The sequence below is a fragment of the Echinops telfairi genome, unplaced genomic scaffold (genome assembly GCF_000313985.2).
Source record: "Echinops telfairi isolate 266 unplaced genomic scaffold, ASM31398v2 ScPeMD7_7469;HRSCAF=8507_1, whole genome shotgun sequence".
In the NCBI taxonomy this organism is placed as follows: Eukaryota; Metazoa; Chordata; class Mammalia; order Afrosoricida; family Tenrecidae; genus Echinops; species Echinops telfairi.
In genome coordinates, this window is record NW_022111373.1 from 20,129,221 (window position 1) to 20,144,969 (window position 15,749).

The window sequence follows — 15,749 nt, forward strand, 5'->3', positions numbered from 1 at the left end:
GCTGTTAACAAGTTAGAAGTTCAAATCCACCAGCTGTCCCAAGGAAGAAAAGTTGGGCTATATGCTCCCTGAGGTAGTTACTTTATTGTGCCAACTTGGCCAATAAACACATGTGCAATTAATTGAAGGACGGTGGGATAAATGGCTCGGTGAGCCTAGCCTTTCTAGTTCTCAGGTCTTTTATTTGTGATGGTCGGACCAGGGGGCAGCTGCCTTAGCCAGTTCCCTGCTTCAGCTGGCAAGGCTCAGTTCCTGCAAGACATTTCCGAGGAGTAGCCACATGGACCTACCCTGATGCAGCCCTGGATGCTGGAGCACCCATATGGAGACCCCTGCCAGCGCTGAGATACTTACACGTTCATTGATTAGGATTTCCCCCTGCAGTCGGCATCATTGCATGTAGTTTGTGAGATGAAGGAGGACTTTGTGGATTGGTGTCAGACATGTGGGTTAATGTTAGACTTATTGACTTGGGCAGCGCTGGGTTTGGATGTTTTCTTGATGTGCGCTTAACCTTGAGGATTTGTTTTTCTACCATACCCAGACTAACACATTATGTTTTTCCATATCTTAGGTTTTCCTTATTCAATGTCCAACTTTCATATGCACATAAGGTGATTAATAATATCATGGCTGGGGTCAATAGCACTTTAATCCTCAAAGTAATGTCCTTGCTTTTCAACATTCTACAGAGATCTTGTACAGCAAACTTACCCAGTGCAATGTGTCATCTGATCCCTTGACTGCTGCTTCCATGTGCACTGATTGTGGACCCAAGCAAGAAAGAATCCTTGACAACTTCAAGCTTTCTCCACTTATCATGATATTACCTATCGGTCCAGTTGTGAGGATGATGATCTTCATTTCATTGAGTCATCATCCGTACTGAAGGCTGCAATTCTTGATCTTCATTAGCAAGTGCATCAAGTCTTCCTCACTTTCAGCAAACAAGGTTGTTATTTGCATATCACATATTGTTAATAAGCCTGTCTCCAATCCTGATGTGAAATTCTTCTTCATAAAAGGCAACTTCTCTAATTCTTTGCTCAGCATACTGATTGAATAAACATGATGAGAAGATATAATCCTGATGTGCATCTTTCTGATATTACACAGAAAAGAGGATTCTCTTCTGGCAGTAGTTTCAAGAACAGGTATCAAATTATAATGAACACAAACACAGAGGGAAGCAGGAAGCTACTTAGACCTGGGGATGTATCATTCAACCTAATATATTCCATTTGTTTATTTATTAGTACATCATTTCTTTATTAGAGTCAAACTGAAGTCAAACAGCCTGGCTCTGCTGCTGCCCAATCTTCAATATATTTTCAACTTCTTTAGGCTTACATTTTGTCACCTTACAGTGGTGGTTTTGACAACATCTATCAGTCAGTTGTGGCTCACATGTTGCTACGATGCTAGCTCTGATGGCTATGTCAAACAAATGTCAGTGTCTCAGTAATGGTGGACAGGTTTCAATGGAGCATCCTGATTAAGACAGGCTGAAAAGAAAGACCAGCAACCTATTTCTAGAAACCAACCAATGAAAACCCTGGGAAGCAGCACAGTAGTCACTGCTTGATGTAGAAAGGAAAGGAGTTGTGGTGCGTCAGTGGGCTAAACACTGGGGTGCTCACACAAAAGATGGCAGTTCAAACCCAGTGGGCGATAAATGGAACAGTCTGCTTCCTCAGAAACCCTAGGGAGCAGCTTAACACTGTCTTACATGGTCACGAGGAGTCAGAATTGACTTGTAGGCAGCGGGTGGTGACTCATGTGGAAGATGGAAATCCCCAATTCAAAAAGCACAACCCAACAACCACAACAGTGGACTCGAACATACCAACAATCATGCAGATGGCACTAGTCCAGACAACGTTTCATTCTATTAGGCATGGGAAAGCAAGGGGTCAGAAACGACTTCATGTCATCTAACAACAATAAGATCTCCTTGAGTTGTTGGACAAGATGATGGATGTAAAGAACTTAGCATCTTGCTTGGTCTATACTAAGTGCTTAGTAAACACTATGATTGTTACAACTTTATGCCAGACATGAAGCTAGGTACTGTGAAAACTACAGACATGAATAAGACATGGTCTCCGGCACTACAATGACTTGGTCTGGTGGAGACAGGGAAAAGTAAACAATCGCTCAGTACATCGTTGTGGAAACACAAAAGCTGTGGAACCTCACGCTGACTTAGGTAGAAGTAGAGATCTAAAGAAATGCGTTGACAGAGCAGGAAAGCTGAGAAGTGTAATAAGAAAATTTCTAGGAGACTAAAAATTTCCAATCATTAAATAAGGCTGGAGCATGTGGAAGAGAGGTCAAGAGACTTGTGAGGATGGACAAGTGGGCAGGGCCAGTATCAGAAGAGCTTGTGTAACGATGGTGAACATTATCTTCAGAACCTACTAAAAGGTACTAAATGAATCATTAACACAATCCATTTGAAACAATCAGCTTGAAAGTTATGAGAACTGATCAGAAAAGGGCAGAATTGAGATTACTACAGTAAGCAAAAGGAAAAATACTGACAACCTGAATAAAGATACTAGGAACCAGGATGGAAAGAACACAATCATAAATGTTGACAATAATTTTGTGAATAAATAGGGCGAGACTTGTTGAACGGATGACTGAGGTTATGTGGGCAGGGGATGGAGGTTCAAGAGATGGGAATGTTTTAGGTAATTCCTAGAATTTTGGTTTGAGCTGGAACCACTCAATAAACTAGGATACTGGGAAAGAACTAAGATATTTAGGGAAAGGTAATAAAATTCACTTGGGGGCAGCTGCTTGTAAGAGTGGATGAAATAAGATGCAGATGTCTAGAAGGCAACAAGGACTTGGAATTGAGAGCTGGAGATAGTAGTTTGGAAGTGACCAGCACACATGATAGCATAAGCTTTGGGGATGGACCACACGATCATCTATGTAGGTTTATTTATTAGTAGCACTCCCGGATACAGACTTATATACATTCCCTTTTTCCAAGTGGCAAAGGATCAAGATTTTCTTCCTATCATCCTTTCAGCATTATCTTCAGCTATTCTATGCCATATATCTTATGGTGAAGGCATGTCAAAATGCAGTTTCCCAAGTTCTGTCAGGCCCTCAGGCCCTCCCCTAAATTGTATGCCTGGTGAACACCTACTTGGTCTTTAATTGTAATTCAAATGTCACCTTTCCTGAGGAACCCTTGCCATTCAGAGCACCCTCCTGCCCATTCCAAACAGAGTTAAATGAGCCTTCCTCCATCCAGCTAGGGCCCTTGGTCTAAGCCTCTACTATTGATACAATTTTTTTTTCTTGCCGAGAGAGTAAATTCCTAGAAGAAAAGGGCTGCACACAAAGACATGGAAAGGTAGTAATGCACTTTTCTAAAATAACTGCACAGAGAAGCAGCAGTATGCCCTCCATCTGTGGGTGCCATCGGTTACTCCACTTAAAGACCCATGACTACCTCTGTTTGGCAAAGAGCCACATGAGGTTCTTGGGTATAATGTGATCCCTTTTGTACGTCTCTAAGTAAGAACTTTATTCTCACATTACTGGCACTCATGGCAACACAACTGATCTGGGGGAAGCAGGATAGTCATTTAGAATAGCAATTACTACCACTACACAAATTCCTCTCAGTAAGACTGTTTCTGTATTTCATTCAAGATGAAATCTAAATGAGATAGGAAGGGCTATGATCATCTTAAAAGAGCCACCAATGGGGTCAAGTGGGAGATTACTATGATACCGTGATCCATTAATTCCTCAAGAAGGGATAATTTAAAGACAGTAAAATTTAATAAATAAATGGAGAATTAAACAACTCTAAGTAGGTAAAGAACTGAGAAAGTTTATCTTTTAATTGTTCAATTGTATATTCTTTGTAAATAAAGAAGGTAGAGACCCTACCCAGGATTGACTTTAAAGAAAATGCTCAAGGAAAAAGAAAAAGAAAAAACATCCAAATGACAGTAATTCCTTCTGGAAGCATCAGCTCTTCTGGCAACAGGATATTTATTTTTGCCTACTCAGCTCCTTGCACAGAAGGGACAATCTATAAATCCTTATTTGGACTGACATCAAAAGACCCTTTAAATTGCTATTCCTCCCCAGACTCTACTTAATTGTGAAAAAGAGACAGTTTCAAAATTCCTTTTCTTTCTAGCTTTTGTTAGAGAGTACTTGGACAATTTTCTAACATTGAAAGATAAATCCATATGGTTCAAAATTTCAACAACTATGAAAAATTTATTATCAGATGGAAAGAAGTTGTCATGTGTTTTGTTTTTCAAACTGACCGGAACTTCTTCAGGGAATTTTTCAGTTTAATGAATGGGCTATAGTTTACGAGCAAGATGACTCTAGAAATCAGAGAGTGACCTATTTTATGTGACTCAAGAATGAGAATTTTAAGACAAAAGTCAACAGAATGCATTGGAGCAGAAAATCTACCATACACACATTAGAATTCAGATCCTCTATTCATAGTTGGTGATAAATAAATAGATCTACTTAAAAGTTTCTGAAAAATCCAGTCCTAAATATCTTCTTTCTTGAACTGCTGGGAGGGTACAAAAATGTGAAAATGCCCAGTCCCTTCCCTCACAGTAAATAACTGATTATCTTGAAGATGCTAAGTAGTCCATGATCCAATCCAATTATCAGTAAGTGGTCATGAACAGGGTTTATTACAACATTGTTGTTGTTGTTGTTGTTAGTTGATGTGGCCCAGTCATTTCTGACTCATATCAACTCGGTACAACAGAATGAAATATCGGTACCATAATTACAACTGTTATTATGTTTGAACGTACTGTTTGAGTCCATACCCAATTACCCAAAGTAGGTTATATATTAATATACTAAATACTTTGAAGTTGAAAGTTTCTTTTTTCAGGCATATTGTCATTATTTACTCTTAGCAAAATGAAAAATCCTTAGTCCTTTTTTTTTTTCAGTCCTGCTGTTTGTTACTGTGTGACCTTCACCCTTTACCTCTCTGTTACATGTTCCCATTTTTTAGAGTTAAAAAATACCATTATATTGTAATGGAAATTTATACATACTCATATATACATATGTCTTTTGATGCCATTCTTATTAGCCATTGTCCATTCTATTCAACTCATGGCAACTCATGCATGCAGAGTAGAACTGTGCTCCACAGGGTTCTCAAGGCTGAAAGCTTCCAAAAGAAGATGTCCAGGTTCGTCTTCCACGATGCTTCTGGGTGGGTTTGAACCACCAATCTTTCAGCAGTCAATTGAAATCTTAACCCTTTGCACCACTCAGGGGCCTAACACTTGAAAAATAATAGGTGTTTTCTGTTCCTTCTCTTCCTCCCTGGTGATTGGCCCAGTGTGCTGCTGCTTGAGCTAGTTCTAGGTTGTGCTGCACTACCTGTGGGCTCAGCCAACCCATGGATCATGTCACTAGAGTCTGAGGCTCCTTAGAGACCTGCTTTGCCATGCTGCTGGTTCACATTGCTTGCACTCGAGTCTGGTGGATCTTGTTGCTGTATACCACATGAGTTCAAGATCCAATAGGGGCCTTCTTTGCTAAGCTCCCAAGCCACTGACTGTTGCTGCCTATCCCCCTCTTTCTCCCAACCCTACTTCCTCTGCTATCTGCTGCCTGCAGGCCTACTCTGCCTGTCTTGCCTAGGGCAGATTGCTTTCTGCTTCCTTGACCTTGGACTGGCATGAGTTGAAGGACCTTCAGTATATTAACTGTTCCAGGAAAGTGAGTTGAACTGAGCCCTCTGTACTGCTGTGTGTACTAATTAGTCATTATTTTCCTTCCTGCTGTATAAACCTATCCTTTTACCTATATATATAAAATCATAAGTGTCCTGGTTTTGATTCTCTAGAGAACCCTGCCTAACACAAAGGCTAATGATAAAACAATACTTATTGTTGTTTTGTTAGGTGTCATCAAGTCAGTTCTGACACATAGCACCCTTATACTCAACAGAATGAAACAGTGCTCCTCCTTTACCATCCTCACAATTGTTCTTATGCTTGAGCCCATTGTTGTAACTATGGTATCAATGTATCTCCTTGAGGGCCTCTCTCTCCTTTGCTGTCCCTCTACGCTACCTAACACGATGTCTTTCTCTAATAATACTTAGCATTCTTGGAACTTTCTAGGTGCAAATAATTGTACTAATCCTATCTTAACCCTCTGATTCTTAAAGCAATTTCTAAGGCAGGTAGAAGAACAAGCAAACTTGTATTTGAAGAGGTACAACCAGAATGTTCCTTACAAGTCAGACTCTGTCTCATTTTGTCAGACTTATGAGGAGGGACTAGTCCCTGAAAAGGACATCATCCTTGGTAATGAAGTGTGTCATCAAAAAAGGAAAAAAGTTCTCAGTGAGATGTTCTGACACGGTGGCTGCAACAATGGGCTCAAACAAAATAGAAGTGGGCAATGAGGATGGCACAGGACCAGGCAGTGTTTCATTCTGTTGTAAAGAGGGCTATTAAGAGTTGGAACCAACTCAATGACGCCAAACAACAGTGACAACAACGCCAGAGTAGGTAATCATTTATGTCAGTCAGGTTCCCCAAATGCAATAGGTGGCACACTCAAATGCAATTTAAGGAGAGTAGTATCAGGAGACCATTCACAAAGGTGTCGCTGGGTTTGAGAAAACAAGAGCTGGTGCAGTAACCTGTACAAGTTATCAATCTGAAATGGCTTGGGAAGAGCCTGAGGACAGAGTTTTTAGGAGAGGGCTGCCAACAGCAGCTGTGGTCGACTAGGTATCAGTGACCTGGTAAAGAAGGTGCCCAGGAAACAAATACCCCAAGCGCTCTCTCCAAACACTCTGCTTGTTCATCTCCTGCTGATGCCCTCCCATTGGCCAACCCCACCCTGAAGTCAGAAAACAAAGGTACCCTGATTCAGTCCCTAAGAGTCCACCAGCGTGTATGTGTTATCTGCTGTTCTAGTCATCCCCAAACCTACCTAATCCAGGTGAAGTAATCAATAAACACATGTTAATGAAGACAAGAAGGGAAGAAACAAAAATATTGAGAAGTTCAGAAAACTGCTCCATATCACACAGGTAAAAAGCAGCAATCTCACTGCTCTGAGGTTACTGCCAGCTCCTAATTAGCATATCCATCACCTTCCCACACACCATTTATGAACATACTGTTGTGTGTTTCTCTGAATCGGGGCAATGATCTGGACAATTATACATAATCACTGTGCCAGAATGTATGGTTTTCTTATCTTGGTATCTCATTATGCCATACCAAGCTAGCATCAAAAGTTCTGTAAAAGCAGGTTATCTGCCCCTACAATTCCCTCACCTATTCCAAGTAGTGGCTGAGCAATGACTGCTTCTCTCCCCTGGCATTTTGCTCACTTGCTTAACAGCACCCTGCCTCAGTGGGTAAATAACATTCTGAGTGTAAATAACGTTAGGCAGCATGTTATCTTCTAGGAGATTAAACTCTGTTCTCTATTTACTGTAATGTGTCAAGCCTGATATTCTATATCCTAAATATACTTACTGTGCAAGACTCATTGAAGAATTCATTTATTCCATCAACATCTATTGATCACATAGGGCCTACCAGGCACAGTACTGGGTACTTACACAGATTGAGAAAACAATTATTACCAAGATAAAAAACTGGTTTTCTACGGGATTGGGTCAATAATTGTCCAGCGGCACTTAAAAGTGTGCTAATTACCAAGAAGTGGGGGGCATATGTAAGAGGGCATCCACCCTCTCGCCCACGATCAACCCTGCTTGATGCAAGCCAGGTTGTTCTGAGCAAGGATCCAGTCTAGAACGCAATCCTATTATAAGCACAACTCATTTGAACCTTGATTTTGCTCCTGGAGACAGTGTGCTGTTCTTGGCAGTCCCCGAGAAGGTCCTCCTTTGTAATAGCGATCCGTGTGCAAATGCCGGCCTCAAATAGATCAAATGGGTATTCAGCCCTGTGGGCTTTTCTTAGTTCTGCTTTTGAGCTTGGAGAGGCCGCTCTTTCATGCCCGATCCTCCTGAAATAGCACACAGCAATCCCGCGTCCTGTTTCAGGGACAAGGCGTGCGAGCTGGCACAGCGGTTCTCTTTCAGGCTGTGCAAGCATTCGCTCTGCATGTTTAAAAACTATTGTACAACGTGTCTCGCAGCAACATTGGCCAAAGCCGGGGAAGGAAAGGCGAGAAAAGCAGAGTTTGGTTTCCTTCACACAAATTTTAAAGATTCCTGGAAAACCACCAACCTGGATCAAATCTCTATGCTAATTTGACAGTATCCCCGCGATGGTAAGACAACAAAACCACCTGTTAGAGATTTTTAAGGCGAAATCTACTTTTTTAGTGATTCCAACAAATGAACAAAAATTCATTATGTGAAACACCCAAATACCGGCAACGCACTTTACGATGTCAGTTTCATCCAGCAGCTGTAGGTCAAAGTGCCCTTTCCAATCACCTCCGAATGTTTGCGTAGGTGCAAACACCTGTGAGCCACGGCCAACAACGGCTCTGAGTGTGCAGAAAATCTGCTGCCTGAAATGCATTCACATCTATTATGAAAGAGGAAATCAATGATGGAGTGCGTTGTGGGAGCAGCTCGCCTCCCTCTTCCCGCAGAATCCGTCTGTAACGTGAGGAGCGCTCAGCTATCTCCTAGCAACACGATTAAACACCGTGCTACATTCAGTGCCCAAGATTTGTAACCATGTTAATCTGTGAGTGCTCAACTTAATTAAAGATTAGACTTTTAAATTGTATTTTTAGTGCACAACAGTACTGCTAAATTATGATGATCAGTGGCTAAGTGTGCTTACGTCTGCAGAACTCGGGGAACGAGAATGAATCACTTATTTCCATCTTGATATGACTGCTCTCTCTGAGGCGCTATTCTTTGAGTTCACAGGCCTGGGAGTTCATTGGAATTCTATGGGTAGAACACAGCTTGGAGACCTCATTTATGAAAATTCCTTTAAACCTTTCACCACTTTGACAAATTCAGTCCAAGTTCACTGAGCCAATTCAAAAGTAGCTCTCAGCCTTTTGATAGGTTTTCAATTACACCAGCCCAACACACTAGAACCATCATATTTGAAGAAGTATATTATAGTTACAGCGATGCACAGTCCTTTTAAAAACACCCAAATCAAAGCAAGATTCCCAGAACTGAGGCCAAAGGACGCAAAACTTGATCTATCCTGAACCATCCTTTATTTAAATTGCTGGATATCGAAACGAGGCTAATGTTCAAATGTCCACCATATCGTGAATACGGTGATCTCTAAAACCACTGGAAACACAGAGAAAGCTTGTCATGATGACGCCAACCGCTCCCTGGTGCTGCCTTTCCTTCCCTCGTACCATTAATGTTCTCTACGTCCGCCGCCATTGGTTATCACACAGTAGGAGGTTTCCCAGTAGACAAGTTTGTGCTTTTATATTTTATCTGCTTTGTGTTTTGCATCCTGTTCAATAAGACCACTATGGCTGAACGATAGTCATGACATACTGGACTGCTTCTAAGTTCCTCGAGCACTTAATGCTGCTGCTGTTGGGTTCTGTCAACCATTCTGGCGCAGTGACCACCGCGACAGTAGAATGCCCTCACTGAATGAGCAGAGCCTTTGAAACACCAGTCTTTCCATTCATAGCCAAGAGCTGCACCACTGCATCGCCGGGGACCTTAGCATTATTCTATGTCAAAAACAAACAAGCAAAATTCATTGCCATCGATCAATTCTGATTTAGAGCCATTCTATGGACAGAGTACAACTGCCTCTCTGGGTGTCTGAGGCTCTTAATCTTTGAGGGTGCGGGGTGGGGGGTGTATCTTTCTCCCTGGGAGAAGATCATAAGTTTGCACTGTTGATCTGGTGGCTAGTAGCTCAATGTATAGCCCACTACACCCGCAGGGCTCCTATGGATTCTATACTGTTGCTGTTGTTAGCTGCCATTGAGAGGGTTCTCACCTATCGCGGCAACCCTATGCACAACAGGAGAGAGAAAACAACAGCTGAGCAAAGCACATTCTTGGTACAATTCTAGGCTGGAACATCCCTTCTGAATTTAGAGACTTCCTGTGTATTCACTCAAGGAGCGCTGGTGGTGCTGTTGGTTAAGCATTGAGCTGTTAATCACAAGGTCAGCAGTTCAAAGCCACCAGCCAGGAGCCTTTCAAACCCACCAGGCTTCAGGAGAAACATGAGGCTGTTTGCTTCCACAAGGATTTAAAAGCCTTGGAGACCCTCGATAGGATTGCTGGGAGTCAGAATCGACTTAATGGCAGTGGGTTCAATTTTTAGTTTGATCCATTCATTTTGACTCAGAAAAGAGGTGGGGGGCCTGAAAGTAAGAGCACAGCCCGGAGGAGAGGGAGGAGAGTCAGAGAGCAGAGGCTGATGGTGATGCCTCCACAACCCCGTCAGCTCCTGGGGTTCCAAGTCCCCAAAACACCAAACCATGTTTGTCGAGGCAATTCTGACTCACAGGGACTCTACAGAACAGAGTAGAACTGCCCAGAGGGTGTCCAGGGCTGTAAACTTTTACAGAGCAGACAGCCAAATCTTTCTCCCTCAGGATTCCTTCAGTTATGTAGTCAAATCCAGTACCTTCGAGTGGGTTCTCACTCCCTGCAGCCCTAGACGCAGAAGAGCGCACCCCTGTGGGTTTCTGAGACTATAAATCTGTCTAAGATTAGAAAGCCTCAATGTTCTGCAGAGCGGCTGGTGGTTTTGAACTGTTGACCTTGAGCTCAACTTGTAAGCCATTATGCCACCAGGGCTCCTGAGTGACACACAGCCTTCCCTTATTAGTTAATTTACTCACTGTGCGCCCAACGCTATCATGATGCTTCTCAACACTGTGTCCTACGCCAGTGGCAGAAAGACAAAAGTCTGTTGCCTACCCTCTAGAGACCAGGCTTGAGTCCATATGACTGTGTACAACCCAACAAGTGTGAACTCAGTACTGAAGGAGACACAGGAGGCAGTCTCCGATTCCACCACTGAGAAACCCTGGGGCCCAGCTAGGCTAAGCCTGCCATCCACGCTGGGAGCCACTAGTCACCCGTGGCTCCTGGGCATTTGGAAGGTGGCCAGTCTGAATGAAGTATGCTGCAAATGTCAAGGATGAGCCCTGGGGTGTAGTGGGTTAAATGTCGGGCTACTCATGGCAAGGTCATCAGTTCAAACCTACCAGGCCATTCCTCAAGAGAAGAGACGAGGCGATCTGCTCCCTTGAAGATTTCCAGATTCAGAAACCATAGAAATCCGTTCTTTCCTGTCCTTAGCGTGACTCGGAGTCGGATGAACTCAGTGATAACAGAACCTCAAAGGGGCAGCAGAAAAACCGGGCTGTCTACTTCCAGAAAATTGTACAGTCTTGGAAACCCCATAATGGGTTGCGATGTGTCCTCATCCGCTCAATGGCAATGGGTTTGTGTGGGCAAATGGAAAATGCATATCACACTCAAAAGGCAGTGTGAAACAAAGAATGCCAAATATCTCATTCAGAATGTTGATACAGGTAGAAATGCTAATACTCTGAATACACTGGGTTAAATACAACTCTCGTTATCATCAATCTCACCCACTTCCCTTTACTTTTCTTAATGTGACACCTGGAGCAGTTCAAATGACCTATGTGGCTTGGTCAAGGGTGAGCGAAAAAGAAGACCCTCAATGCGATGGACTGACACTGCAAGGCCGCACTCAACTAGAACAATCGTGAGGACACCACCGCTTTCCGTGGCGCACAGGGTTGCGCTGAGTCAGCACAGACTGGACGGCACCTGACAACATCATCATGTGGCTCACATTTGAAGACCACGTTTGCTTTCTCTTGGCCAGTCAGCGCTAAGCAGTCCAAAGACAGCTGCTGGGTAGCAAACCTGAAAGGCTTCCTCTGCGACCAGCAAACAAGTGGGGAGATGTAACCGGAAGGAGAGAGGGGACAACAGACAGAGAACCTAGCAGAGGCGACAGCAAAGAAGCTGAGACTGGTGTTTGCTTCCCAAGCAGTGCCAGATTTGTAGCAAACAGAGCCCAGAGCACGAAGTTTAGCCAAACAATGACAACAACAACAATCATACCACAGATAAATTAGGAGCAGCTTGTGGCTTAAAGTAAGCAAGGGTTTCACTGGGGGGCCAGACCAATGGATCACCCCTGTGCTCACCCATCTGTGGCTAGGTCATCTGGTCACTCTGTCTTCTCATCTGCCCAGAAGGAGCTGAGAGGAATGGCTCTGCCTCACCCTCTTGCAATCTGAAGCACGCTACACAAATTAAGAGAGGAAAGAGCTAGAAGAGGAGACAATGTTTTGTGATTTTTTTTTTAAGTGCAAAGAGCAGAGGACTTGGACTAGAATACATCCTTTATACATGCTTTTATACATTCACTTATGTAACTTTTTTTGAGTCTTCACCCAAGCTGGGTAGAAGTTCGATGCATGTGTCCTGAGCTGGGGGTGCATATCTGACTATAGTTCGGAGGGCAGAACCTGGCATGAGCGATAGTTTGTGGAAAAATTTAATTAAAAGATCATTGAATGTTTCCACTAACTCTTTGAATACCCCTCCTGTGTAACAGGCCCTCAGAAGAAGTTCTATGAGGTTTAAATGTGGACTATGCTGTCACTTTTTTGTTGGTGGTGAGCAACATCTATTGAGTTAAAGCTTCCGAGTGTATAAACTGCACTCAGAAATGAGGTAGGAACTCAACAAGGGAGGATGAAACCAGCAGTGCCTTTGTTATAATGATGTTATCTACTCCAAACTCAAGCCCAGCTGCCACCAAATCCATTCCAATTCATAGCAAAAAGGATGGAGAGAACAACCCCTGTGGGTTCCTGAGACTGGAACTCTCTAGGAGAGTAAAAGCCTCGTGTTTCGCCTGCACTAGCTGGTGGTTTTGAACTGCTGACTTTGCAGTTAACAGTCCAATGTATAACCACTATACCACCAGGGCTCCTCATTCCACAGGCAAAAATCCTCCAAAGTTGTGGTCAGGCAAAGAGACGAGTGAGAAGACCTGGAAGATAGCCCTAAGGGTCTCGTTGCTGAAGCAGCCACTCGACTGACTTTCAACAAGCTAAAGCGAAAGCTGGTAGAAATTAGGACACAGGGAGGCTCCAAATTCCAGTGGCAGCAATGCCATTGCTGGTAAGATGAAAAAGGTGGAGAGAGTTTAAAGAACAGTGGCCCTGAGTTCTGCGTCTAATTCCACTTTTACAAGCTTCCAACTAGGAGACGGAGTACATTTATTTCCTGAAATGTACTCTCCACAGTGTAAAACACAACGCCTGATGCATGTCTCAGAGGGTTGGTTTGCTGTAGTGTATTTTTCTATAGGGCAGGCTCGTGATAAATATTCAATAAATGGCTACATGCGGCACATAGTAAATACTCAACAATGGCTAATATCTTCCTTCTGGATTAAGGCCTTTCAGTAGGGTGTTTATTCTAATGTCCATGGAACCACAGGGAATCCACAGAGGGGCTTCCACTCAGGGTTCCCTGTAAAATTTGGTGTGTGTGTGTGTGCTCTTTTTCTATGGAAAGAATCTATTGTTTTCACTGGAACCACAAAAGGTTAAACACAAGTTACAACTCACTGAAGTTCTGAGGCTTCCAAAGTGTTCAGCTCATTTTATATAGCTGAAGAGTAACTCTGGAACTCTGGTGTCATAGTGGGTTATGCAGTGGGCTGCTAACTACAAGGTCAGCAGTTTGAAACCATCAGCGAATCCACAGAAGAAACTATCAGCCAATCTTTGGGAGAAAGATGTTACTCATAGGGGCAGTTCTACCCTGTCCTATAGGGTTGCTATGATTCATAACTGACTGGATGGCAGTGAGTTTGTTTTCTGAATATACAATAACAGCAGAAGCCCTAGAGGAGCTAATGAGTATGGAATGCTAGCTACAAGGTGGGAAGTTCAAATCCACCAAACACTGAGAGAGAAAGATGAAGTTACCTGTTTCCACGAAGACTTAGAACCTTGGAAACCACATACAGGGTCGCTATTAGTCAGAATTAACGAGCTAGTAGAAGGCTATAGAATAACCAAGTGACCCTAAAAATTAAACCTCTTCTCAGCCTCCTGTTTAAAAGGCCTTCATCTCATACACTGCACTATTACCTCTATAAGAGCTCTTGATTATTTAGCAGAAATTCTTCTAAACTATAGTACTGGGGTCCTTACTTGTTCAAATAGATCATTTCCTATTGTGTTTTTTTAATTAACTTCATTGACAACAAAGGATCTCACTCCTAACCTTTGCTAGAAGGTTTTATACTCAGGTAGTAGTCATCTGATCTTAGAACGAAAATTCAGGAGGAATAACTTGTAAGAGCTTCAAGGGCCATGTAACTAAGTGCTTAAGTAAAATTTGACTCTCCTTTTGACAGCCCCTCAATCTCTAGGGAGAGGCAGCTCAATGACAGTGAGCTACTTAACCTCTGAAATGCTGTTTCCTCACATCAAAACTAAAAAGGGGGATGATCATAATAGTACCTCCTTCATAAGGATGGCTGTGGGAATAATAATTAAATAGCAAGACTCTTGAAGAAGCATCCAAATCAAAGTAAGTGTCTCATAAATATTAGCCATTAAATAACCTCTATTACGGCATGAAGAAAAATGATGCCGTATCTGGTCTCTGAAACCGAGAGATTTACTTTGAGCCACTGAAACGTTTCAGCCTGTTAAAGTGGGCCTTAGTAACCAAGTACAAACCAAACACAGACAGCTTGAAATATGCTGCAAAGCATCTGAGCGGCAACTTCAAAGAGGACCTCGCTTCACATCCAACATCTTGAGATGCAAATGTTGCATCAAGTTAAAGGGACTGGAATAAATCTAAAAATAATCACCGTCGTACCTAAAACCTTAGGGGTGTACAATTCCACACAATTTTCTGTTGATGAGTTAAAAATAACGCAGCACATAATTAAAGATCAGAATTGGAAAAGAGAGGGGAGAAATACTAGGCACAGGCATATGCAAAGCCAAGAAAGCACAGTTCAGCTCTCAGGACACTGGGTCTGGAAGGATAAGCTCACAAGGATATCTAACATTGTGGTACAAAATGAAGTGTGAAGAGGGACGCTTTGGAAAGGAGGGTCAGTAACCGAATGCTTCCTAAAAGAGCAACACTGGAGTTGAGTCTTGAAGGATGAGGAGATATTCTCAGTGTCAAAGATGCAGGGCAGAAATGCTGCAGTGAGAAGAGTATGCAAAAAGGTAAAAGAAAATGGAGCATATGAGGACTTGGACACTTACACAGGTCAGCTACAGCAGTGGGGGCGCGGGGCAGCTGGTGGTGGGTGATGACTCTACAGTGAGAGGGAGGGTCCCTATCATGCAGGACCCTGTAATTCATGGCTAAGGACTTGGGCTCTCCCCTGCCCTGATTGCCCACCTGCCAAGAGGAAGGAGTTCAGGTGATGTAGTGTTACAATTTGGGTTACTAACCCAAAAGTCAGCAGTTTGAAACTACCGGCCGCAGCTCAAGAGGGAGAGTTCCTGGACTCTCCCACGGCCAGGTTCACCCTGTCTTAGAGGGTCTCTGTGGGTTCAAATTGACTCGGTGGCAGTGAGTTTGGTTTCAGCCAGGGGAATAATAACATGATTCAATGTTATCTATTTGTTCTTTAGGAAAACGATGCTGTAGTGGTAAGGAGGTTGCATTGGGATTAGGGCATCTGGAGGCGGCATTTTAGAGGTGACTTGTGGAA